This window comes from Somniosus microcephalus, unplaced genomic scaffold (genome assembly GCF_052327205.1).
Source record: "Somniosus microcephalus isolate GS21.2 unplaced genomic scaffold, FLI_Smic_1.0 scaffold134, whole genome shotgun sequence".
In the NCBI taxonomy this organism is placed as follows: Eukaryota; Metazoa; Chordata; class Chondrichthyes; order Squaliformes; family Somniosidae; genus Somniosus; species Somniosus microcephalus.
This window is the reverse complement of record NW_028225321.1, coordinates 227,461-251,750: the sequence shown is the minus strand read 5'-3', so window position 1 is coordinate 251,750 and position 24,290 is coordinate 227,461. Positions and strand designations below refer to the sequence as shown.

The 24,290-nt window shown below is 54.1% G+C and overlaps 10 non-coding genes across 10 annotated transcripts; all 10 read left to right on the top strand.

The window, feature by feature from the left end:
- The first annotated feature begins 3,137 nt into the window (after positions 1 to 3,137).
- On the top strand, positions 3,138 to 3,210 carry trnar-acg (transfer RNA arginine (anticodon ACG)). Its single transcript has one exon. It is a non-coding gene; the product is annotated as a tRNA-Arg (tRNA).
- An 88-nt stretch (positions 3,211 to 3,298) lies between these two features.
- Positions 3,299 to 3,371, top strand: trnam-cau (transfer RNA methionine (anticodon CAU)). Its single transcript has one exon. It is a non-coding gene; the product is annotated as a tRNA-Met (tRNA).
- Positions 3,372 to 6,857: 3,486 nt separating this feature from the next.
- trnar-acg (transfer RNA arginine (anticodon ACG)) lies at positions 6,858 to 6,930 on the top strand. The gene has a single exon. It is a non-coding gene; the product is annotated as a tRNA-Arg (tRNA).
- Positions 6,931 to 7,018: 88 nt separating this feature from the next.
- On the top strand, positions 7,019 to 7,091 carry trnam-cau (transfer RNA methionine (anticodon CAU)). Its single transcript has one exon. It is a non-coding gene; the product is annotated as a tRNA-Met (tRNA).
- A 2,290-nt stretch (positions 7,092 to 9,381) lies between these two features.
- trnar-acg (transfer RNA arginine (anticodon ACG)) lies at positions 9,382 to 9,454 on the top strand. The gene has a single exon. It is a non-coding gene; the product is annotated as a tRNA-Arg (tRNA).
- An 88-nt stretch (positions 9,455 to 9,542) lies between these two features.
- On the top strand, positions 9,543 to 9,615 carry trnam-cau (transfer RNA methionine (anticodon CAU)). The gene has a single exon. It is a non-coding gene; the product is annotated as a tRNA-Met (tRNA).
- A 2,250-nt stretch (positions 9,616 to 11,865) lies between these two features.
- Positions 11,866 to 11,938, top strand: trnar-acg (transfer RNA arginine (anticodon ACG)). Its single transcript has one exon. It is a non-coding gene; the product is annotated as a tRNA-Arg (tRNA).
- An 88-nt stretch (positions 11,939 to 12,026) lies between these two features.
- On the top strand, positions 12,027 to 12,099 carry trnam-cau (transfer RNA methionine (anticodon CAU)). The gene has a single exon. It is a non-coding gene; the product is annotated as a tRNA-Met (tRNA).
- Positions 12,100 to 19,373: 7,274 nt separating this feature from the next.
- Positions 19,374 to 19,446, top strand: trnar-acg (transfer RNA arginine (anticodon ACG)). The gene has a single exon. It is a non-coding gene; the product is annotated as a tRNA-Arg (tRNA).
- Positions 19,447 to 19,534: 88 nt separating this feature from the next.
- Positions 19,535 to 19,607, top strand: trnam-cau (transfer RNA methionine (anticodon CAU)). Its single transcript has one exon. It is a non-coding gene; the product is annotated as a tRNA-Met (tRNA).
- Positions 19,608 to 24,290: the final 4,683 nt, after the last annotated feature.

Genomic DNA, 24,290 nt, shown 5'->3' with positions numbered 1-24,290 from the left:
GTTGCTGCGCCACCAGCAGGGATCTCCTGCTTCGGGTTAGCCCGCTCCCTGATCTCTTTCAACGCTTTGCTCCAATCGGCGTTACCGAGCAACGGCAGGGCGGGAAGTCAGAGAAATGGGGAAAGAAGCCGAGAAAGAGCCCGAGCCGGCAGAAGGGAAGCGAGGTGACCGGAAAGTAGCAGCCGCCACGAACCTGAGGGAGCAGCCGAGAGCCCTGTCTGACTGATAGACGACTTCTTTTGCCTGAGGTTTTGCCTGAAAGAGAGTGCTGGGTGTTTTGGTGCGTTGCTGCTCAAAGGCACTCCCTGCTGGTGTGCAGATGCAACTGCTCAAGCAATGGAGGTGTCCTGTGCCTTAGCAGCAACATGTAAACTAGCGTCAAGTTAAGAGCACTGCCTTGAGCAAAATGCTCCTTACCGCTCACTTACTGCACAAGAACGCCCGCTCCTTCAAGCCGGAGTCGAACCAGCGACCTAACGACGACTTTGCTTTGCTTTTTTTCCACTGCAGTCCTCCGCTCTACCACCTGAAAATCGAAGGGAAGCGGCAAAGGTGTCTCGCTTTGGTGATTGTCCGCCGTGCGCCTTTTGACGCTCGCGGCCTGGTGTACCTGCTGATGCCGCAGTGTTGTGGGACTGTGAGTTGCCCGCTGCTCTGGAGAGGCTGTGCCAGTGGCGCAATGGATAACGCGTCTCACTACGGATCAGAAGATTGTAGGTTCGACTCCTACCTGGCTTAATCTTTTTTACGCACTTTGCATTATGGCTCTAGATGCCTCGCAAGCGCACCTACTTGGTCATGCTGCCCAGCAGTTTGCACGGCCAGTGCCTTCTTAGCGCAGTAGGCAGCGCGTCAGTCTCATAATCTAAAGATCCTGAGTTCAATCCTCAGAGAAGGCATTGATACTTGCAAAGCTTTTTTATCCCTCATCTCAGCTTTCCATTTTGGCTGCACAAGACTTGCTGCTACGGCACACCAAAGGATTTGATGTCCCTTGGCCCCTCTGTCCCTCAGCGTGTGGAGACCCTTCGGAAGTACACAGGTTCACCGACAGCTGACACCACTGTTGCGTTTGAGCCATTGCCCCGAGGCAAAAGAGGAGTGGAGAATGCAGGCATCGATCCCGCTACCTCTCACATGCAAAGCGAGCGCTCTACCATTTGAGCTAATTCCCCAGCTGCGTCTTACAATTGCACCAAGTTTGCTTCTCAGTAGCTCCTTAGCACTCGCCTCTGAGTTGCTGCGCCACCAGCAGGGATCTCCTGCTTTGGGTTAGCCCGCTCCCTGATCTCTTTCAACGCTTTGCTCCAATCGGCGTTACCGAGCAACGGCAGGGCGGGAAGTCAGAGAAATGGGGAAAGAAGCCGAGAAAGAGCCCGAGCCGACGGAAGGGAAGCGAGGTGACCGGAAAGTAGCAGCCGCCACGAGCGTGAGGGAGCAGCCGAGAGCCCTGTCTGACTGATAGATGAATTCTTTTGCCTGAGGTTTTGCCTGAAAGAGAGTGGTGGGTGTTTTGGTGCATTGCTGCTCAAAGGCACTCCCTGCTGGTGTGCAGATGCAACTGCTCAAGCAATGGAGGTGTCCTGTGCCTCAGCAGCAACATGTAAACTAGCGTCAAGTTAAGAGCACTGCCTTGAGCTGAAAGCTCCTTACCGCTCACTTACTGCACAAGAACGCCCGCTCCTTCAAGCCGGAGTCGAACCAGCGACCTAACGACGACTTTGCTTTGCTTTTTTTCCACTGCAGTCCTCCGCTCTACCACCTGAAAATCGAAGGGAAGTGGCAAAGGTGTCTCGCTTTGGTGATTGTCCGCCGTGCGCCTTTTGACGCTCCCGGCCTGGTGTACCTGCTGATGCCGCAGTGTTGTGGGACTGTGAGTTGCCCGCTGCTCTGGAGAGGCTGTGCCAGTGGCGCAATGGATAACGCGTCTCACTACGGATCAGAAGATTGTAGGTTCGACTCCTACCTGGCTTAATCTTTTTTACGCACTTTGCATTATGGCTCTAGATGCCTCGCAAGCGCACCTACTTGGTCATGCTGCCCAGCAGTTTGCACGGCCAGTGCCTTCTTAGCGCAGTAGGCAGCGCGTCAGTCTCATAATCTAAAGATCCTGAGTTCAATCCTCAGAGAAGGCATTGATACTTGCAAAGCTTTTTTATCCCTCATCTCAGCTTTCCATTTTGGCTGCACAAGACTTGCTGCTACGGCACACCAAAGGATTTGATGTCCCTTGGCCCCTCTGTCCCTCAGCGTGTGGAGACCCTTCGGAAGTACACAGGTTCACCGACAGCTGACACCACTGTTGCGTTTGAGCCATTGCCCCGAGCCAAAAGAGGAGTGGAGAATGCAGGCATCGATCCCGCTACCTCTCACATGCAAAGCGAGCGCTCTACCATTTGAGCTAATTCCCCAGCTGCGTCTTACAATTGCACCAAGTTTGCTTCTCAGTAGCTCCTTAGCACTCGCCTCTGAGTTGCTGCGCCACCAGCAGGGATCTCCTGCTTTGGGTTAGCCCGCTCCCTGATCTCTTTCAACGCTTTGCTCCAATCGGCGTTACCGAGCAACGGCAGGGCGGGAAGTCAGAGAAATGGGGAAAGAAGCCGAGAAAGAGCCCGAGCCGACGGAAGGGAAGCGAGGTGACCGGAAAGTAGCAGCCGCCACGAGCGTGAGGGAGCAGCCGAGAGCCCTGTCTGACTGATAGATGAATTCTTTTGCCTGAGGTTTTGCCTGAAAGAGAGTGGTGGGTGTTTTGGTGCATTGCTGCTCAAAGGCACTCCCTGCTGGTGTGCAGATGCAACTGCTCAAGCAATGGAGGTGTCCTGTGCCTCAGCAGCAACATGTAAACTAGCGTCAAGTTAAGAGCACTGCCTTGAGCTGAAAGCTCCTTACCGCTCACTTACTGCACAAGAACGCCCGCTCCTTCAAGCCGGAGTCGAACCAGCGACCTAACGACGACTTTGCTTTGCTTTTTTTCCACTGCAGTCCTCCGCTCTACCACCTGAAAATCGAAGGGAAGTGGCAAAGGTGTCTCGCTTTGGTGATTGTCCGCCGTGCGCCTTTTGACGCTCGCGGCCTGGTGTACCTGCTGATGCCGCAGTGTTGTGGGACTGTGAGTTGCCAGCTGCTCTGTACAGGCTGGGCCTGTGGCGCAATGGATAACGCGTCTGACTACGGATCAGAAGATTGTAGGTTCGACTCCTACCTGGCTCGAACTTTTTTACGCACTTTGCATTATGGCGCTAGATGCCTCGCAAGCGCACCTACTTGGTCATGCTGCCCAGCAGTTTGCATGGCAAGTGCCTTCTTAGCGCAGTAGGCAGCGCGTCAGTCTCATAATCTGAAGGTCCTGAGTTCGATCCTCAGAGAAGGCATTGATACTTGCAAAGCATTTTTATCCCTCATCTCAGCTTTCCATTTTTGCTGCACAAGACTATCGACAAGACTTGCTGCTACGGCACACCAAAGGATTTGATGTCCCTTGGCCCCTCTGCACCTCAGCGTGTGGAGAACCTTCGGAAGTACACGGGTTCACCGACAGCTGACACCACTGTTGTGTTTGAGCCATTGCCCCGAGCCAAAAGAGGAGTGGAGAATGCGGGCATCGATCCCGCTACCTCTCACATGCGAAGCGAGCGCTCTACCATTTGAGCTAATTCCCCAGCTACTTCTTGCAGTTGCACCAAGTTTGCTTCTCAGTAGCTCCTTAGCACTCGCCTCTGAGTTGCTGCGCCACCAGCAGGGATCTCCTGCTTCGGGTTAGCCCGCTCCCTGATCTCTTTCAACGCTTTGCTCCAATCGGCGTTACCGAGCAACGGCAGGGCGGGAAGTCAGAGAAATGGGGAAAGAAGCCGAGAAAGAGCCCGAGCCGGCAGAAGGGAAGCGAGGTGACCGGAAAGTAGCAGCCGCCACGAACCTGAGGGAGCAGCCGAGAGCCCTGTCTGACTGATAGACGACTTCTTTTGCCTGAGGTTTTGCCTGAAAGAGAGTGCTGGGTGTTTTGGTGCGTTGCTGCTCAAAGGCACTCCCTGCTGGTGTGCAGATGCAACTGCTCAAGCAATGGAGGTGTCCTGTGCCTTAGCAGCAACATGTAAACTAGCGTCAAGTTAAGAGCACTGCCTTGAGCAAAATGCTCCTTACCGCTCACTTACTGCACAAGAACGCCCGCTCCTTCAAGCCGGAGTCGAACCAGCGACCTAACGACGACTTTGCTTTGCTTTTTTTCCACTGCAGTCCTCCGCTCTACCACCTGAAAATCGAAGGGAAGCGGCAAAGGTGTCTCGCTTTGGTGATTGTCCGCCGTGCGCCTTTTGACGCTCGCGGCCTGGTGTACCTGCTGATGCCGCAGTGTTGTGGGACTGTGAGTTGCCCGCTGCTCTGGAGAGGCTGTGCCAGTGGCGCAATGGATAACGCGTCTCACTACGGATCAGAAGATTGTAGGTTCGACTCCTACCTGGCTTAATCTTTTTTACGCACTTTGCATTATGGCTCTAGATGCCTCGCAAGCGCACCTACTTGGTCATGCTGCCCAGCAGTTTGCACGGCCAGTGCCTTCTTAGCGCAGTAGGCAGCGCGTCAGTCTCATAATCTAAAGATCCTGAGTTCAATCCTCAGAGAAGGCATTGATACTTGCAAAGCTTTTTTATCCCTCATCTCAGCTTTCCATTTTGGCTGCACAAGACTTGCTGCTACGGCACACCAAAGGATTTGATGTCCCTTGGCCCCTCTGTCCCTCAGCGTGTGGAGACCCTTCGGAAGTACACAGGTTCACCGACAGCTGACACCACTGTTGCGTTTGAGCCATTGCCCCGAGGCAAAAGAGGAGTGGAGAATGCAGGCATCGATCCCGCTACCTCTCACATGCAAAGCGAGCGCTCTACCATTTGAGCTAATTCCCCAGCTGCGTCTTACAATTGCACCAAGTTTGCTTCTCAGTAGCTCCTTAGCACTCGCCTCTGAGTTGCTGCGCCACCAGCAGGGATCTCCTGCTTTGGGTTAGCCCGCTCCCTGATCTCTTTCAACGCTTTGCTCCAATCGGCGTTACCGAGCAACGGCAGGGCGGGAAGTCAGAGAAATGGGGAAAGAAGCCGAGAAAGAGCCCGAGCCGACGGAAGGGAAGCGAGGTGACCGGAAAGTAGCAGCCGCCACGAGCGTGAGGGAGCAGCCGAGAGCCCTGTCTGACTGATAGATGAATTCTTTTGCCTGAGGTTTTGCCTGAAAGAGAGTGGTGGGTGTTTTGGTGCATTGCTGCTCAAAGGCACTCCCTGCTGGTGTGCAGATGCAACTGCTCAAGCAATGGAGGTGTCCTGTGCCTCAGCAGCAACATGTAAACTAGCGTCAAGTTAAGAGCACTGCCTTGAGCTGAAAGCTCCTTACCGCTCACTTACTGCACAAGAACGCCCGCTCCTTCAAGCCGGAGTCGAACCAGCGACCTAACGACGACTTTGCTTTGCTTTTTTTCCACTGCAGTCCTCCGCTCTACCACCTGAAAATCGAAGGGAAGTGGCAAAGGTGTCTCGCTTTGGTGATTGTCCGCCGTGCGCCTTTTGACGCTCCCGGCCTGGTGTACCTGCTGATGCCGCAGTGTTGTGGGACTGTGAGTTGCCCGCTGCTCTGGAGAGGCTGTGCCAGTGGCGCAATGGATAACGCGTCTCACTACGGATCAGAAGATTGTAGGTTCGACTCCTACCTGGCTTAATCTTTTTTACGCACTTTGCATTATGGCTCTAGATGCCTCGCAAGCGCACCTACTTGGTCATGCTGCCCAGCAGTTTGCACGGCCAGTGCCTTCTTAGCGCAGTAGGCAGCGCGTCAGTCTCATAATCTAAAGATCCTGAGTTCAATCCTCAGAGAAGGCATTGATACTTGCAAAGCTTTTTTATCCCTCATCTCAGCTTTCCATTTTGGCTGCACAAGACTTGCTGCTACGGCACACCAAAGGATTTGATGTCCCTTGGCCCCTCTGTCCCTCAGCGTGTGGAGACCCTTCGGAAGTACACAGGTTCACCGACAGCTGACACCACTGTTGCGTTTGAGCCATTGCCCCGAGCCAAAAGAGGAGTGGAGAATGCAGGCATCGATCCCGCTACCTCTCACATGCAAAGCGAGCGCTCTACCATTTGAGCTAATTCCCCAGCTGCGTCTTACAATTGCACCAAGTTTGCTTCTCAGTAGCTCCTTAGCACTCGCCTCTGAGTTGCTGCGCCACCAGCAGGGATCTCCTGCTTTGGGTTAGCCCGCTCCCTGATCTCTTTCAACGCTTTGCTCCAATCGGCGTTACCGAGCAACGGCAGGGCGGGAAGTCAGAGAAATGGGGAAAGAAGCCGAGAAAGAGCCCGAGCCGACGGAAGGGAAGCGAGGTGACCGGAAAGTAGCAGCCGCCACGAGCGTGAGGGAGCAGCCGAGAGCCCTGTCTGACTGATAGATGAATTCTTTTGCCTGAGGTTTTGCCTGAAAGAGAGTGGTGGGTGTTTTGGTGCATTGCTGCTCAAAGGCACTCCCTGCTGGTGTGCAGATGCAACTGCTCAAGCAATGGAGGTGTCCTGTGCCTCAGCAGCAACATGTAAACTAGCGTCAAGTTAAGAGCACTGCCTTGAGCTGAAAGCTCCTTACCGCTCACTTACTGCACAAGAACGCCCGCTCCTTCAAGCCGGAGTCGAACCAGCGACCTAACGACGACTTTGCTTTGCTTTTTTTCCACTGCAGTCCTCCGCTCTACCACCTGAAAATCGAAGGGAAGTGGCAAAGGTGTCTCGCTTTGGTGATTGTCCGCCGTGCGCCTTTTGACGCTCGCGGCCTGGTGTACCTGCTGATGCCGCAGTGTTGTGGGACTGTGAGTTGCCAGCTGCTCTGTACAGGCTGGGCCTGTGGCGCAATGGATAACGCGTCTGACTACGGATCAGAAGATTGTAGGTTCGACTCCTACCTGGCTCGAACTTTTTTACGCACTTTGCATTATGGCGCTAGATGCCTCGCAAGCGCACCTACTTGGTCATGCTGCCCAGCAGTTTGCATGGCAAGTGCCTTCTTAGCGCAGTAGGCAGCGCGTCAGTCTCATAATCTGAAGGTCCTGAGTTCGATCCTCAGAGAAGGCATTGATACTTGCAAAGCATTTTTATCCCTCATCTCAGCTTTCCATTTTTGCTGCACAAGACTATCGACAAGACTTGCTGCTACGGCACACCAAAGGATTTGATGTCCCTTGGCCCCTCTGCACCTCAGCGTGTGGAGAACCTTCGGAAGTACACGGGTTCACCGACAGCTGACACCACTGTTGTGTTTGAGCCATTGCCCCGAGCCAAAAGAGGAGTGGAGAATGCGGGCATCGATCCCGCTACCTCTCACATGCGAAGCGAGCGCTCTACCATTTGAGCTAATTCCCCAGCTACTTCTTGCAGTTGCACCAAGTTTGCTTCTCAGTAGCTCCTTAGCACTCGCCTCTGAGTTGCTGCGCCACCAGCAGGGATCTCCTGCTTCGGGTTAGCCCGCTCCCTGATCTCTTTCAACGCTTTGCTCCAATCGGCGTTACCGAGCAACGGCAGGGCGGGAAGTCAGAGAAATGGGGAAAGAAGCCGAGAAAGAGCCCGAGCCGGCAGAAGGGAAGCGAGGTGACCGGAAAGTAGCAGCCGCCACGAACCTGAGGGAGCAGCCGAGAGCCCTGTCTGACTGATAGACGACTTCTTTTGCCTGAGGTTTTGCCTGAAAGAGAGTGCTGGGTGTTTTGGTGCGTTGCTGCTCAAAGGCACTCCCTGCTGGTGTGCAGATGCAACTGCTCAAGCAATGGAGGTGTCCTGTGCCTTAGCAGCAACATGTAAACTAGCGTCAAGTTAAGAGCACTGCCTTGAGCTAAAAGCTCCTTACCGCTCACTTACTGCACAAGAACGCCCGCTCCTTCAAGCCGGAGTCGAACCAGCGACCTAACGACGACTTTGCTTTGCTTTTTTTCCACTGCAGTCCTCCGCTCTACCACCTGAAAATCGAAGGGAAGCGGCAAAGGTGTCTCGCTTTGGTGATTGTCCGCCGTGCGCCTTTTGACGCTCGCGGCCTGGTGTACCTGCTGATGCCGCAGTGTTGTGGGACTGTGAGTTGCCCGCTGCTCTGGAGAGGCTGTGCCAGTGGCGCAATGGATAACGCGTCTCACTACGGATCAGAAGATTGTAGGTTCGACTCCTACCTGGCTTAATCTTTTTTACGCACTTTGCATTATGGCTCTAGATGCCTCGCAAGCGCACCTACTTGGTCATGCTGCCCAGCAGTTTGCACGGCCAGTGCCTTCTTAGCGCAGTAGGCAGCGCGTCAGTCTCATAATCTAAAGATCCTGAGTTCAATCCTCAGAGAAGGCATTGATACTTGCAAAGCTTTTTTATCCCTCATCTCAGCTTTCCATTTTGGCTGCACAAGACTATCGACAAGTCTTGCTGCACAAGACTATCGACAAGTCTTGCTGCTAAAGCACACCAAAGGATTTGATGTCCCTTGGCCCCCCTCTGCACCTCAGCGTGTGGAGACACTTCGGAAGTACACGGGTTCACCGACAGCTGACACCACTGTTGTGTTTGAGCCATTGCCCCGAGCCAAAAGAGGAGTGGAGAATGCGGGCATCGATCCCGCTACCTCTCACATGCGAAGCGAGCGCTCTACCATTTGAGCTAATTCCCCAGCTACTTCTTGCAGTTGCACCAAGTTTGCTTCTCAGTAGCTCCTTAGCACTCGCCTCTGAGTTGCTGCGCCACCAGCAGGGATCTCCTGCTTCGGGTTAGCCCGCTCCCTGATCTCTTTCAACGCTTTGCTCCAATCGGCGTTACCGAGCAACGGCAGGGCGGGAAGTCAGAGAAATGGGGAAAGAAGCCGAGAAAGAGCCCGAGCCGACGGAAGGGAAGCGAGGTGACCGGAAAGTAGCAGCCGCCACGAGCGTGAGGGAGCAGCCGAGAGCCCTGTCTGACTGATAGATGAATTCTTTTGCCTGAGGTTTTGCCTGAAAGAGAGTGGTGGGTGTTTTGGTGCATTGCTGCTCAAAGGCACTCCCTGCTGGTGTGCAGATGCAACTGCTCAAGCAATGGAGGTGTCCTGTGCCTCAGCAGCAACATGTAAACTAGCGTCAAGTTAAGAGCACTGCCTTGAGCTGAAAGCTCCTTACCGCTCACTTACTGCACAAGAACGCCCGCTCCTTCAAGCCGGAGTCGAACCAGCGACCTAACGACGACTTTGCTTTGCTTTTTTTCCACTGCAGTCCTCCGCTCTACCACCTGAAAATCGAAGGGAAGTGGCAAAGGTGTCTCGCTTTGGTGATTGTCCGCCGTGCGCCTTTTGACGCTCCCGGCCTGGTGTACCTGCTGATGCCGCAGTGTTGTGGGACTGTGAGTTGCCAGCTGCTCTGTACAGGCTGGGCCTGTGGCGCAATGGATAACGCGTCTGACTACGGATCAGAAGATTGTAGGTTCGACTCCTACCTGGCTCGAACTTTTTTACGCACTTTGCATTATGGCGCTAGATGCCTCGCAAGCGCACCTACTTGGTCATGCTGCCCAGCAGTTTGCATGGCAAGTGCCTTCTTAGCGCAGTAGGCAGCGCGTCAGTCTCATAATCTGAAGGTCCTGAGTTCGATCCTCAGAGAAGGCATTGATACTTGCAAAGCATTTTTATCCCTCATCTCAGCTTTCCATTTTTGCTGCACAAGACTATCGACAAGACTTGCTGCTACGGCACACCAAAGGATTTGTTGTCCCTTGGCCCCTCTGTACCTCAGCGTGTGGAGAACCTTCGGAAGTACACGGGTTCACCGACAGCTGACACCACTGTTGTGTTTGAGCCATTGCCCCGAGCCAAAAGAGGAGTGGAGAATGCGGGCATCGATCCCGCTACCTCTCACATGCGAAGCGAGCGCTCTACCATTTGAGCTAATTCCCCAGCTACTTCTTGCAGTTGCACCAAGTTTGCTTCTCAGTAGCTCCTTAGCACTCGCCTCTGAGTTGCTGCGCCACCAGCAGGGATCTCCTGCTTCGGGTTAGCCCGCTCCCTGATCTCTTTCAACGCTTTGCTCCAATCGGCGTTACCGAGCAACGGCAGGGCGGGAAGTCAGAGAAATGGGGAAAGAAGCCGAGAAAGAGCCCGAGCCGGCAGAAGGGAAGCGAGGTGACCGGAAAGTAGCAGCCGCCACGAACCTGAGGGAGCAGCCGAGAGCCCTGTCTGACTGATAGACGACTTCTTTTGCCTGAGGTTTTGCCTGAAAGAGAGTGCTGGGTGTTTTGGTGCGTTGCTGCTCAAAGGCACTCCCTGCTGGTGTGCAGATGCAACTGCTCAAGCAATGGAGGTGTCCTGTGCCTTAGCAGCAACATGTAAACTAGCGTCAAGTTAAGAGCACTGCCTTGAGCAAAATGCTCCTTACCGCTCACTTACTGCACAAGAACGCCCGCTCCTTCAAGCCGGAGTCGAACCAGCGACCTAACGACGACTTTGCTTTGCTTTTTTTCCACTGCAGTCCTCCGCTCTACCACCTGAAAATCGAAGGGAAGCGGCAAAGGTGTCTCGCTTTGGTGATTGTCCGCCGTGCGCCTTTTGACGCTCGCGGCCTGGTGTACCTGCTGATGCCGCAGTGTTGTGGGACTGTGAGTTGCCCGCTGCTCTGGAGAGGCTGTGCCAGTGGCGCAATGGATAACGCGTCTCACTACGGATCAGAAGATTGTAGGTTCGACTCCTACCTGGCTTAATCTTTTTTACGCACTTTGCATTATGGCTCTAGATGCCTCGCAAGCGCACCTACTTGGTCATGCTGCCCAGCAGTTTGCACGGCCAGTGCCTTCTTAGCGCAGTAGGCAGCGCGTCAGTCTCATAATCTAAAGATCCTGAGTTCAATCCTCAGAGAAGGCATTGATACTTGCAAAGCTTTTTTATCCCTCATCTCAGCTTTCCATTTTGGCTGCACAAGACTTGCTGCTACGGCACACCAAAGGATTTGATGTCCCTTGGCCCCTCTGTCCCTCAGCGTGTGGAGACCCTTCGGAAGTACACAGGTTCACCGACAGCTGACACCACTGTTGCGTTTGAGCCATTGCCCCGAGGCAAAAGAGGAGTGGAGAATGCAGGCATCGATCCCGCTACCTCTCACATGCAAAGCGAGCGCTCTACCATTTGAGCTAATTCCCCAGCTGCGTCTTACAATTGCACCAAGTTTGCTTCTCAGTAGCTCCTTAGCACTCGCCTCTGAGTTGCTGCGCCACCAGCAGGGATCTCCTGCTTTGGGTTAGCCCGCTCCCTGATCTCTTTCAACGCTTTGCTCCAATCGGCGTTACCGAGCAACGGCAGGGCGGGAAGTCAGAGAAATGGGGAAAGAAGCCGAGAAAGAGCCCGAGCCGACGGAAGGGAAGCGAGGTGACCGGAAAGTAGCAGCCGCCACGAGCGTGAGGGAGCAGCCGAGAGCCCTGTCTGACTGATAGATGAATTCTTTTGCCTGAGGTTTTGCCTGAAAGAGAGTGGTGGGTGTTTTGGTGCATTGCTGCTCAAAGGCACTCCCTGCTGGTGTGCAGATGCAACTGCTCAAGCAATGGAGGTGTCCTGTGCCTCAGCAGCAACATGTAAACTAGCGTCAAGTTAAGAGCACTGCCTTGAGCTGAAAGCTCCTTACCGCTCACTTACTGCACAAGAACGCCCGCTCCTTCAAGCCGGAGTCGAACCAGCGACCTAACGACGACTTTGCTTTGCTTTTTTTCCACTGCAGTCCTCCGCTCTACCACCTGAAAATCGAAGGGAAGTGGCAAAGGTGTCTCGCTTTGGTGATTGTCCGCCGTGCGCCTTTTGACGCTCCCGGCCTGGTGTACCTGCTGATGCCGCAGTGTTGTGGGACTGTGAGTTGCCAGCTGCTCTGTACAGGCTGGGCCTGTGGCGCAATGGATAACGCGTCTGACTACGGATCAGAAGATTGTAGGTTCGACTCCTACCTGGCTCGAACTTTTTTACGCACTTTGCATTATGGCGCTAGATGCCTCGCAAGCGCACCTACTTGGTCATGCTGCCCAGCAGTTTGCATGGCAAGTGCCTTCTTAGCGCAGTAGGCAGCGCGTCAGTCTCATAATCTGAAGGTCCTGAGTTCGATCCTCAGAGAAGGCATTGATACTTGCAAAGCATTTTTATCCCTCATCTCAGCTTTCCATTTTTGCTGCACAAGACTATCGACAAGACTTGCTGCTACGGCACACCAAAGGATTTGATGTCCCTTGGCCCCTCTGTACCTCAGCGTGTGGAGAACCTTCGGAAGTACACGGGTTCACCGACAGCTGACACCACTGTTGTGTTTGAGCCATTGCCCCGAGCCAAAAGAGGAGTGGAGAATGCGGGCATCGATCCCGCTACCTCTCACATGCGAAGCGAGCGCTCTACCATTTGAGCTAATTCCCCAGCTACTTCTTGCAGTTGCACCAAGTTTGCTTCTCAGTAGCTCCTTAGCACTCGCCTCTGAGTTGCTGCGCCACCAGCAGGGATCTCCTGCTTCGGGTTAGCCCGCTCCCTGATCTCTTTCAACGCTTTGCTCCAATCGGCGTTACCGAGCAACGGCAGGGCGGGAAGTCAGAGAAATGGGGAAAGAAGCCGAGAAAGAGCCCGAGCCGGCAGAAGGGAAGCGAGGTGACCGGAAAGTAGCAGCCGCCACGAACCTGAGGGAGCAGCCGAGAGCCCTGTCTGACTGATAGACGACTTCTTTTGCCTGAGGTTTTGCCTGAAAGAGAGTGCTGGGTGTTTTGGTGCGTTGCTGCTCAAAGGCACTCCCTGCTGGTGTGCAGATGCAACTGCTCAAGCAATGGAGGTGTCCTGTGCCTTAGCAGCAACATGTAAACTAGCGTCAAGTTAAGAGCACTGCCTTGAGCAAAATGCTCCTTACCGCTCACTTACTGCACAAGAACGCCCGCTCCTTCAAGCCGGAGTCGAACCAGCGACCTAACGACGACTTTGCTTTGCTTTTTTTCCACTGCAGTCCTCCGCTCTACCACCTGAAAATCGAAGGGAAGCGGCAAAGGTGTCTCGCTTTGGTGATTGTCCGCCGTGCGCCTTTTGACGCTCGCGGCCTGGTGTACCTGCTGATGCCGCAGTGTTGTGGGACTGTGAGTTGCCCGCTGCTCTGGAGAGGCTGTGCCAGTGGCGCAATGGATAACGCGTCTCACTACGGATCAGAAGATTGTAGGTTCGACTCCTACCTGGCTTAATCTTTTTTACGCACTTTGCATTATGGCTCTAGATGCCTCGCAAGCGCACCTACTTGGTCATGCTGCCCAGCAGTTTGCACGGCCAGTGCCTTCTTAGCGCAGTAGGCAGCGCGTCAGTCTCATAATCTAAAGATCCTGAGTTCAATCCTCAGAGAAGGCATTGATACTTGCAAAGCTTTTTTATCCCTCATCTCAGCTTTCCATTTTGGCTGCACAAGACTATCGACAAGTCTTGCTGCACAAGACTATCGACAAGTCTTGCTGCTAAAGCACACCAAAGGATTTGATGTCCCTTGGCCCCCCTCTGCACCTCAGCGTGTGGAGACACTTCGGAAGTACACGGGTTCACCGACAGCTGACACCACTGTTGTGTTTGAGCCATTGCCCCGAGCCAAAAGAGGAGTGGAGAATGCGGGCATCGATCCCGCTACCTCTCACATGCGAAGCGAGCGCTCTACCATTTGAGCTAATTCCCCAGCTACTTCTTGCAGTTGCACCAAGTTTGCTTCTCAGTAGCTCCTTAGCACTCGCCTCTGAGTTGCTGCGCCACCAGCAGGGATCTCCTGCTTCGGGTTAGCCCGCTCCCTGATCTCTTTCAACGCTTTGCTCCAATCGGCGTTACCGAGCAACGGCAGGGCGGGAAGTCAGAGAAATGGGGAAAGAAGCCGAGAAAGAGCCCGAGCCGCCGGAAGGGAAGCGAGGTGACCGGAAAGTAGCAGCCGCCACGAGCGTGAGGGAGCAGCCGAGAGCCCTGTCTGACTGATAGATGAATTCTTTTGCCTGAGGCTTTGCCTGAAAGAGAGTGCTGGGTGTTTTGGTGCGTTGCTGCTCAAAGGCACTCCCTGCTGGTGTGCAGATGCAACTGCTCAAGCAATGGAGGTGTCCTGTGCCTTAGCAGCAACATGTAAACTAGCGTCAAGTTAAGAGCACTGCCTTGAGCAAAATGCTCCTTACCGCTCACTTACTGCACAAGAACGCCCGCTCCTTCAAGCCGGAGTCGAATCAGCGACCTAACGACGACTTTGCTTTGCTTTTTTTCCACTGCAGTCCTCCGCTCTACCACCTGAAAATCGAAGGGAAGCGGCAAAGGTGTCTCGCTTTGGTGATTGTCCGCCGTGCGCCTTTTGACGCTCGCGGCCTGGTGTACCTGCTGATGCCGCAGTGTTGTGGGACTGTGAGTTGCCCGCTGCTCTGGAGAGGATGTGCCAGTGGCGCAATGGATAACGCGTCTCACTACGGATCAGAAGATTGTAGGCTCGACTCCTACCTGGCTTAATCTTTTTTACGCACTTTGCATTATGGCTCTAGATATCTCGCAAGCGCACCTACTTGGTCATGCTGCCCAGCAGTTTGCACGGCCCGTGACTTCTTAGCGCAGTAGGCAGCGCGTCAGTCTCATAATCTAAAGATCCTGAGTTCAATCCTCAGAGAAGGCATTGATACTTGCAAAGCTTTTTTATCCCTCATCTCAGCTTTCCATTTTGGCTGCACAAGACTATCGACAAGTCTTGCTGCACAAGACTATCGACAAGTCTTGCTGCTAAAGCACACCAAAGGATTTGATGTCCCTTGGCCCCCCTCTGCACCTCAGCGTGTGGAGACACTTCGGAAGTACACGGGTTCACCGACAGCTGACACCACTGTTGTGTTTGAGCCATTGCCCCGAGGCAAAAGAGGAGTGGAGAATGCGGGCATCGATCCCGCTACCTCTCACATGCGAAGCGAGCGCTCTACCATTTGAGCTAATTCCCCAGCTACTTCTTGCAGTTGCACCAAGTTTGCTTCTCAGTAGCTCCTTAGCACTCGCCTCTGAGTTGCTGCGCCACCAGCAGGGATCTCCTGCTTCGGGTTAGCCCGCTCCCTGATCTCTTTCAACGCTTTGCTCCAATCGGCGTTACCGAGCAACGGCAGGGCGGGAAGTCAGAGAAATGGGGAAAGAAGCCGAGAAAGAGCCCGAGCCGCCGGAAGGGAAGCGAGGTGACCGGAAAGTAGCAGCCGCCACGAGCGTGAGGGAGCAGCCGAGAGCCCTGTCTGACTGATAGATGAATTCTTTTGCCTGAGGCTTTGCCTGAAAGAGAGTGCTGGGTGTTTTGGTGCGTTGCTGCTCAAAGGCACTCCCTGCTGGTGTGCAGATGCAACTGCTCAAGCAATGGAGGTGTCCTGTGCCTTAGCAGCAACATGTAAACTAGCGTCAAGTTAAGAGCACTGCCTTGAGCAAAATGCTCCTTACCGCTCACTTACTGCACAAGAACGCCCGCTCCTTCAAGCCGGAGTCGAACCAGCGACCTAACGACGACTTTGCTTTGCTTTTTTTCCACTGCAGTCCTCCGCTCTACCACCTGAAAATCGAAGGGAAGCGGCAAAGGTGTCTCGCTTTGGTGATTGTCCGCCGTGCGCCTTTTGACGCTCGCGGCCTGGTGTACCTGCTGATGCCGCAGTGTTGTGGGACTGTGAGTTGCCCGCTGCTCTGGAGAGGATGTGCCAGTGGCGCAATGGATAACGCGTCTCACTACGGATCAGAAGATTGTAGGCTCGACTCCTACCTGGCTTAATCTTTTTTACGCACTTTGCATTATGGCTCTAGATGCCTCGCAAGCGCACCTACTTGGTCATGCTGCCCAGCAGTTTGCACGGCCAGTGCCTTCTTAGCGCAGTAGGCAGCGCGTCAGTCTCATAATCTAAAGATCCTGAGTTCAATCCTCAGAGAAGGCATTGATACTTGCAAAGCTTTTTTATCCCTCATCTCAGCTTTCCATTTTGGCTGCACAAGACTTGCTGCTACGGCACACCAAAGGATTTGATGTCCCTTGGCCCCTCTGTCCCTCAGCGTGTGGAGACCCTTCGGAAGTACACAGGTTCACCGACAGCTGACACCACTGTTGCGTTTGAGCCATTGCCCCGAGCCAAAAGAGGAGTGGAGAATGCAGGCATCGATCCCGCTACCTCTCACATGCAAAGCGAGCGCTCTACCATTTGAGCTAATTCCCCAGCTGCGTCTTACAATTGCACCAAGTTTGCTTCTCAGTAGCTCCTTAGCACTCGCCTCTGAGTTGCTGCGCCACCAGCAGGGATCTCCTGCTTTGGGTTAGCCCGCTCCCTGATCTCTTTCAACGCTTTGCTCCAATCGGCGTTACCGAGCAACGGCAGGGCGGGAAGTCAGAGAAATGGGGAAAGAAGCCGAGAAAGAGCCCGAGCCGACGGAAGGGAAGCGAGGTGACCGGAAAGTAGCAGCCGCCACGAGCGTGAGGGAGCAGCCGAGAGCCCTGTCTGACTGATAGATGAATTCTTTTGCCTGAGGTTTTGCCTGAAAGAGAGTGGTGGGTGTTTTGGTGCATTGCTGCTCAAAGGCACTCCCTGCTGGTGTGCAGATGCAACTGCTCAAGCAATGGAGGTGTCCTGTGCCTCAGCAGCAACATGTAAACCAGCGTCAAGTTAAGAGCACTGCCTTGAGCTAAAAGCTCCTTACCGCTCACTTACTGCACAAGAACGCCCGCTCCTTCAAGCCGGAGTCGAACCAGCGACCTAACGACGACTTTGCTTTGCTTTTTTTCCACTGCAGTCCTCCGCTCTACCACCTGAAAATCGAAGGGAAGCGGCAAAGGTGTCTCGCTTTGGTGATTGTCCGCCGTGCGCCTTTTGACGCTCGCGGCCTGGTGTACCTGCTGATGCCGCAGTGTTGTGGGACTGTGAGTTGCCCGCTGCTCTGGAGAGGCTGTGCCAGTGGCGCAATGGATAACGCGTCTCACTACGGATCAGAAGATTGTAGGTTCGACTCCTACCTGGCTTAATCTTTTTTACGCACTTTGCATTATGGCTCTAGATGCCTCGCAAGCGCACCTACTTGGTCATGCTGCCCAGCAGTTTGCACGGCCAGTGCCTTCTTAGCGCAGTAGGCAGCGCGTCAGTCTCATAATCTAAAGATCCTGAGTTCAATCCTCAGAGAAGGCATTGATACTTGCAAAGCTTTTTTATCCCTCATCTCAGCTTTCCATTTTGGCTGCACAAGACTTGCTGCTACGGCACACCAAAGGATTTGATGTCCCTTGGCCCCTCTGTCCCTCAGCGTGTGGAGACCCTTCGGAAGTACACAGGTTCACCGACAGCTGACACCACTGTTGCGTTTGAGCCATTGCCCCGAGCCAAAAGAGGAGTGGAGAATGCAGGCATCGATCCCGCTACCTCTCACATGCAAAGCGAGCGCTCTACCATTTGAGCTAATTCCCCAGCTGCGTCTTACAATTGCACCAAGTTTGCTTCTCAGTAGCTCCTTAGCACTCGCCTCTGAGTTGCTGCGCCACCAGCAGGGATCTCCTGCTTTGGGTTAGCCCGCTCCCTGATCTCTTTCAACGCTTTGCTCCAATCGGCGTTACCGAGCAACGGCAGGGCGGGAAGTCAGAGAAATGGGGAAAGAAGCCGAGAAAGAGCCCGAGCCGACGGAAGGGAAGCGAGGTGACCGGAAAGTAGCAGCCGCCACGAGCGTGAGGGAGCAGCCGAGAGCCCTGTCTGACTGATAGATGAATTCTTTTGCCTGAGGTTTTGCCTGAAAGAGAGTGGTGGGTGTTTTGGTGCATTGCTGCTCAAAGGCACTCCCTGCTGGTGTGCAGATGCAACTGCTCAAGCAATGGAGGTGTCCTGTGCCTCAGCAGCAACATGTAAACCAGCGTCAAGTTAAGAGCACTGCCTTGAGCTAAAAGCTCCTTACCGCTCACTTACTGCACAAGAACGCCCGCTCCTTCAAGCCGGAGTCGAACCAGCGACCTAACGACGACTTTGCTTTGCTTTTTTTCCACTGCAGTCCTCCGCTCTACCACCTGAAAATCGAAGGGAAGCGGCAAAGGTGTCTCGCTTTGGTGATTGTCCGCCGTGCGCCTTTTGACGCTCGCGGCCTGGTGTACCTGCTGATGCCGCAGTGTTGTGGGACTGTGAGTTGCCCGCTGCTCTGGAGAGGCTGTGCCAGTGGCGCAATGGATAACGCGTCTCACTACGGATCAGAAGATTGTAGGTTCGACTCCTACCTGGCTTAATCTTTTTTACGCACTTTGCATTATGGCTCTAGATGCCTCGCAAGCGCACCTACTTGGTCATGCTGCCCAGCAGTTTGCACGGCCAGTGCCTTCTTAGCGCAGTAGGCAGCGCGTCAGTCTCATAATCTAAAGATCCTGAGTTCAATCCTCAGAGAAGGCATTGATACTTGCAAAGCTTTTTTATCCCTCATCTCAGCTTTCCATTTTGGCTGCACAAGACTTGCTGCTACGGCACACCAAAGGATTTGATGTCCCTTGGCCCCTCTGTCCCTCAGCGTGTGGAGACCGTTCGGAAGTACACAGGTTCACCGACAGCTGACACCACTGTTGCGTTTGAGCCATTGCCCCGAGCCAAAAGAGGAGTGGAGAATGCAGGCATCGATCCCGCTACCTCTCACATGCAAAGCGAGCGCTCTACCATTTGAGCTAATTCCCCAGCTGCGTCTTACAATTGCACCAAGTTTGCTTCTCAGTAGCTCCTTAGCACTCGCCTCTGAGTTGCTGCGCCACCAGCAGGGATCTCCTGCTTTGGGTTAGCCCGCTCCCTGATCTCTTTCAACGCTTTGCTCCAATCGGCGTTACCGAGCAACGGCAGGGCGGGAAGTCAGAGAAATGGGGAAAGAAGCCGAGAAAGAGCCCGAGCCGACGGAAGGGAAGCGAGGTGACCGGAAAGTAGCAGCCGCCACGAGCGTGAGGGAGCAGCCGAGAGCCCTGTCTGACTGATAGATGAATTCTTTTGCCTGAGGTTTTGCCTGAAAGAGAGTGGTGGGTGTTTTGGTGCATTGCTGCTCAAAGGCACTCCCTGCTGGTGTGCAGATGCAACTGCTCAAGCAATGGAGGTGTCCTGTGCCTCAGCAGCAACATGTAAACTAGCGTCAAGTTAAGAGCACTGCCTTGAGCTGAAAGCTCCTTACCGCTCACTTACTGCACAAGAACGCCCGCTCCTTCAAGCCGGAGTCGAACCAGCGACCTAACGACGACTTTGCTTTGCTTTTTTTCCACTGCAGTCCTCCGCTCTACCACCTGAAAATCGAAGGGAAGTGGCAAAGGTGTCTCGCTTTGGTGATTGTCCGCCGTGCGCCTTTTGACGCTCCCGGCCTGGTGTACCTGCTGATGCCGCAGTGTTGTGGGACTGTGAGTTGCCAGCTGCTCTGTACAGGCTGGGCCTGTGGCGCAATGGATAACGCGTCTGACTACGGATCAGAAGATTGTAGGTTCGACTCCTACCTGGCTCGAACTTTTTTACGCACTTTGCATTATGGCGCTAGATGCCTCGCAAGCGCACCTACTTGGTCATGCTGCCCAGCAGTTTGCATGGCAAGTGCCTTCTTAGCGCAGTAGGCAGCGCGTCAGTCTCATAATCTGAAGGTCCTGAGTTCGATCCTCAGAGAAGGCATTGATACTTGCAAAGCATTTTTATCCCTCATCTCAGCTTTCCATTTTTGCTGCACAAGACTATCGACAAGACTTGCTGCTACGGCACACCAAAGGATTTGATGTCCCTTGGCCCCTCTGTACCTCAGCGTGTGGAGAACCTTCGGAAGTACACGGGTTCACCGACAGCTGACACCACTGTTGTGTTTGAGCCATTGCCCCGAGCCAAAAGAGGAGTGGAGAATGCGGGCATCGATCCCGCTACCTCTCACATGCGAAGCGAGCGCTCTACCATTTGAGCTAATTCCCCAGCTACTTCTTGCAGTTGCACCAAGTTTGCTTCTCAGTAGCTCCTTAGCACTCGCCTCTGAGTTGCTGCGCCACCAGCAGGGATCTCCTGCTTTGGGTTAGCCCGCTCCCTGATCTCTTTCAACGCTTTGCTCCAATCGGCGTTACCGAGCAACGGCAGGGCGGGAAGTCAGAGAAATGGGGAAAGAAGCCGAGAAAGAGCCCGAGCCGCCGGAAGGGAAGCGAGGTGACCGGAAAGTAGCAGCCGCCACGAGCGTGAGGGAGCAGCCGAGAGCCCTGTCTGACTGATAGATGAATTCTTTTGCCTGAGGCTTTGCCTGAAAGAGAGTGCTGGGTGTTTTGGTGCGTTGCTGCTCAAAGGCACTCCCTGCTGGTGTGCAGATGCAACTGCTCAAGCAATGGAGGTGTCCTGTGCCTTAGCAGCAACATGTAAACTAGCGTCAAGTTAAGAGCACTGCCTTGAGCAAAATGCTCCTTACCGCTCACTTACTGCACAAGAACGCCCGCTCCTTCAAGCCGGAGTCGAACCAGCGACCTAACGACGACTTTGCTTTGCTTTTTTTCCACTGCAGTCCTCCGCTCTACCACCTGAAAATCGAAGGGAAGCGGCAAAGGTGTCTCGCTTTGGTGATTGTCCGCCGTGCGCCTTTTGACGCTCGCGGCCTGGTGTACCTGCTGATGCCGCAGTGTTGTGGGACTGTGAGTTGCCCGCTGCTCTGGAGAGGATGTGCCAGTGGCGCAATGGATAACGCGTCTCACTACGGATCAGAAGATTGTAGGCTCGACTCCTACCTGGCTTAATCTTTTTTACGCACTTTGCATTATGGCTCTAGATGCCTCGCAAGCGCACCTACTTGGTCATGCTGCCCAGCAGTTTGCACGGCCAGTGCCTTCTTAGCGCAGTAGGCAGCGCGTCAGTCTCATAATCTAAAGATCCTGAGTTCAATCCTCAGAGAAGGCATTGATACTTGCAAAGCTTTTTTATCCCTCATCTCAGCTTTCCATTTTGGCTGCACAAGACTTGCTGCTACGGCACACCAAAGGATTTGATGTCCCTTGGCCCCTCTGTCCCTCAGCGTGTGGAGACCCTTCGGAAGTACACAGGTTCACCGACAGCTGACACCACTGTTGCGTTTGAGCCATTGCCCCGAGCCAAAAGAGGAGTGGAGAATGCAGGCATCGATCCCGCTACCTCTCACATGCAAAGCGAGCGCTCTACCATTTGAGCTAATTCCCCAGCTGCGTCTTACAATTGCACCAAGTTTGCTTCTCAGTAGCTCCTTAGCACTCGCCTCTGAGTTGCTGCGCCACCAGCAGGGATCTCCTGCTTTGGGTTAGCCCGCTCCCTGATCTCTTTCAACGCTTTGCTCCAATCGGCGTTACCGAGCAACGGCAGGGCGGGAAGTCAGAGAAATGGGGAAAGAAGCCGAGAAAGAGCCCGAGCCGACGGAAGGGAAGCGAGGTGACCGGAAAGTAGCAGCCGCCACGAGCGTGAGGGAGCAGCCGAGAGCCCTGTCTGACTGATAGATGAATTCTTTTGCCTGAGGTTTTGCCTGAAAGAGAGTGGTGGGTGTTTTGGTGCATTGCTGCTCAAAGGCACTCCCTGCTGGTGTGCAGATGCAACTGCTCAAGCAATGGAGGTGTCCTGTGCCTCAGCAGCAACATGTAAACCAGCGTCAAGTTAAGAGCACTGCCTTGAGCTAAAAGCTCCTTACCGCTCACTTACTGCACAAGAACGCCCGCTCCTTCAAGCCGGAGTCGAACCAGCGACCTAACGACGACTTTGCTTTGCTTTTTTTCCACTGCAGTCCTCCGCTCTACCACCTGAAAATCGAAGGGAAGCGGCAAAGGTGTCTCGCTTTGGTGATTGTCCGCCGTGCGCCTTTTGACGCTCGCGGCCTGGTGTACCTGCTGATGCCGCAGTGTTGTGGGACTGTGAGTTGCCCGCTGCTCTGGAGAGGCTGTGCCAGTGGCGCAATGGATAACGCGTCTCACTACGGATCAGAAGATTGTAGGTTCGACTCCTACCTGGCTTAATCTTTTTTACGCACTTTGCATTATGGCTCTAGATGCCTCGCAAGCGCACCTACTTGGTCATGCTGCCCAGCAGTTTGCACGGCCAGTGCCTTCTTAGCGCAGTAGGCAGCGCGTCAGTCTCATAATCTAAAGATCCTGAGTTCAATCCTCAGAGAAGGCATTGATACTTGCAAAGCTTTTTTATCCCTCATCTCAGCTTTCCATTTTGGCTGCACAAGACTTGCTGCTACGGCACACCAAAGGATTTGATGTCCCTTGGCCCCTCTGTCCCTCAGCGTGTGGAGACCCTTCGGAAGTACACAGGTTCACCGACAGCTGACACCACTGTTGCGTTTGAGCCATTGCCCCGAGCCAAAAGAGGAGTGGAGAATGCAGGCATCGATCCCGCTACCTCTCACATGCAAAGCGAGCGCTCTACCATTTGAGCTAATTCCCCAGCTGCGTCTTACAATTGCACCAAGTTTGCTTCTCAGTAGCTCCTTAGCACTCGCCTCTGAGTTGCTGCGCCACCAGCAGGGATCTCCTGCTTTGGGTTAGCCCGCTCCCTGATCTCTTTCAACGCTTTGCTCCAATCGGCGTTACCGAGCAACGGCAGGGCGGGAAGTCAGAGAAATGGGGAAAGAAGCCGAGAAAGAGCCCGAGCCGACGGAAGGGAAGCGAGGTGACCGGAAAGTAGCAGCCGCCACGAGCGTGAGGGAGCAGCCGAGAGCCCTGTCTGACTGATAGATGAATTCTTTTGCCTGAGGTTTTGCCTGAAAGAGAGTGGTGGGTGTTTTGGTGCATTGCTGCTCAAAGGCACTCCCTGCTGGTGTGCAGATGCAACTGCTCAAGCAATGGAGGTGTCCTGTGCCTCAGCAGCAACATGTAAACCAGCGTCAAGTTAAGAGCACTGCCTTGAGCTAAAAGCTCCTTACCGCTCACTTACTGCACAAGAACGCCCGCTCCTTCAAGCCGGAGTCGAACCAGCGACCTAACGACGACTTTGCTTTGCTTTTTTTCCACTGCAGTCCTCCGCTCTACCACCTGAAAATCGAAGGGAAGCGGCAAAGGTGTCTCGCTTTGGTGATTGTCCGCCGTGCGCCTTTTGACGCTCGCGGCCTGGTGTACCTGCTGATGCCGCAGTGTTGTGGGACTGTGAGTTGCCCGCTGCTCTGGAGAGGCTGTGCCAGTGGCGCAATGGATAACGCGTCTCACTACGGATCAGAAGATTGTAGGTTCGACTCCTACCTGGCTTAATCTTTTTTACGCACTTTGCATTATGGCTCTAGATGCCTCGCAAGCGCACCTACTTGGTCATGCTGCCCAGCAGTTTGCACGGCCAGTGCCTTCTTAGCGCAGTAGGCAGCGCGTCAGTCTCATAATCTAAAGATCCTGAGTTCAATCCTCAGAGAAGGCATTGATACTTGCAAAGCTTTTTTATCCCTCATCTCAGCTTTCCATTTTGGCTGCACAAGACTTGCTGCTACGGCACACCAAAGGATTTGATGTCCCTTGGCCCCTCTGTCCCTCAGCGTGTGGAGACCGTTCGGAAGTACACAGGTTCACCGACAGCTGACACCACTGTTGCGTTTGAGCCATTGCCCCGAGCCAAAAGAGGAGTGGAGAATGCAGGCATCGATCCCGCTACCTCTCACATGCAAAGCGAGCGCTCTACCATTTGAGCTAATTCCCCAGCTGCGTCTTACAATTGCACCAAGTTTGCTTCTCAGTAGCTCCTTAGCACTCGCCTCTGAGTTGCTGCGCCACCAGCAGGGATCTCCTGCTTTGGGTTAGCCCGCTCCCTGATCTCTTTCAACGCTTTGCTCCAATCGGCGTTACCGAGCAACGGCAGGGCGGGAAGTCAGAGAAATGGGGAAAGAAGCCGAGAAAGAGCCCGAGCCGACGGAAGGGAAGCGAGGTGACCGGAAAGTAGCAGCCGCCACGAGCGTGAGGGAGCAGCCGAGAGCCCTGTCTGACTGATAGATGAATTCTTTTGCCTGAGGTTTTGCCTGAAAGAGAGTGGTGGGTGTTTTGGTGCATTGCTGCTCAAAGGCACTCCCTGCTGGTGTGCAGATGCAACTGCTCAAGCAATGGAGGTGTCCTGTGCCTCAGCAGCAACATGTAAACTAGCGTCAAGTTAAGAGCACTGCCTTGAGCTGAAAGCTCCTTACCGCTCACTTACTGCACAAGAACGCCCGCTCCTTCAAGCCGGAGTCGAACCAGCGACCTAACGACGACTTTGCTTTGCTTTTTTTCCACTGCAGTCCTCCGCTCTACCACCTGAAAATCGAAGGGAAGTGGCAAAGGTGTCTCGCTTTGGTGATTGTCCGCCGTGCGCCTTTTGACGCTCCCGGCCTGGTGTACCTGCTGATGCCGCAGT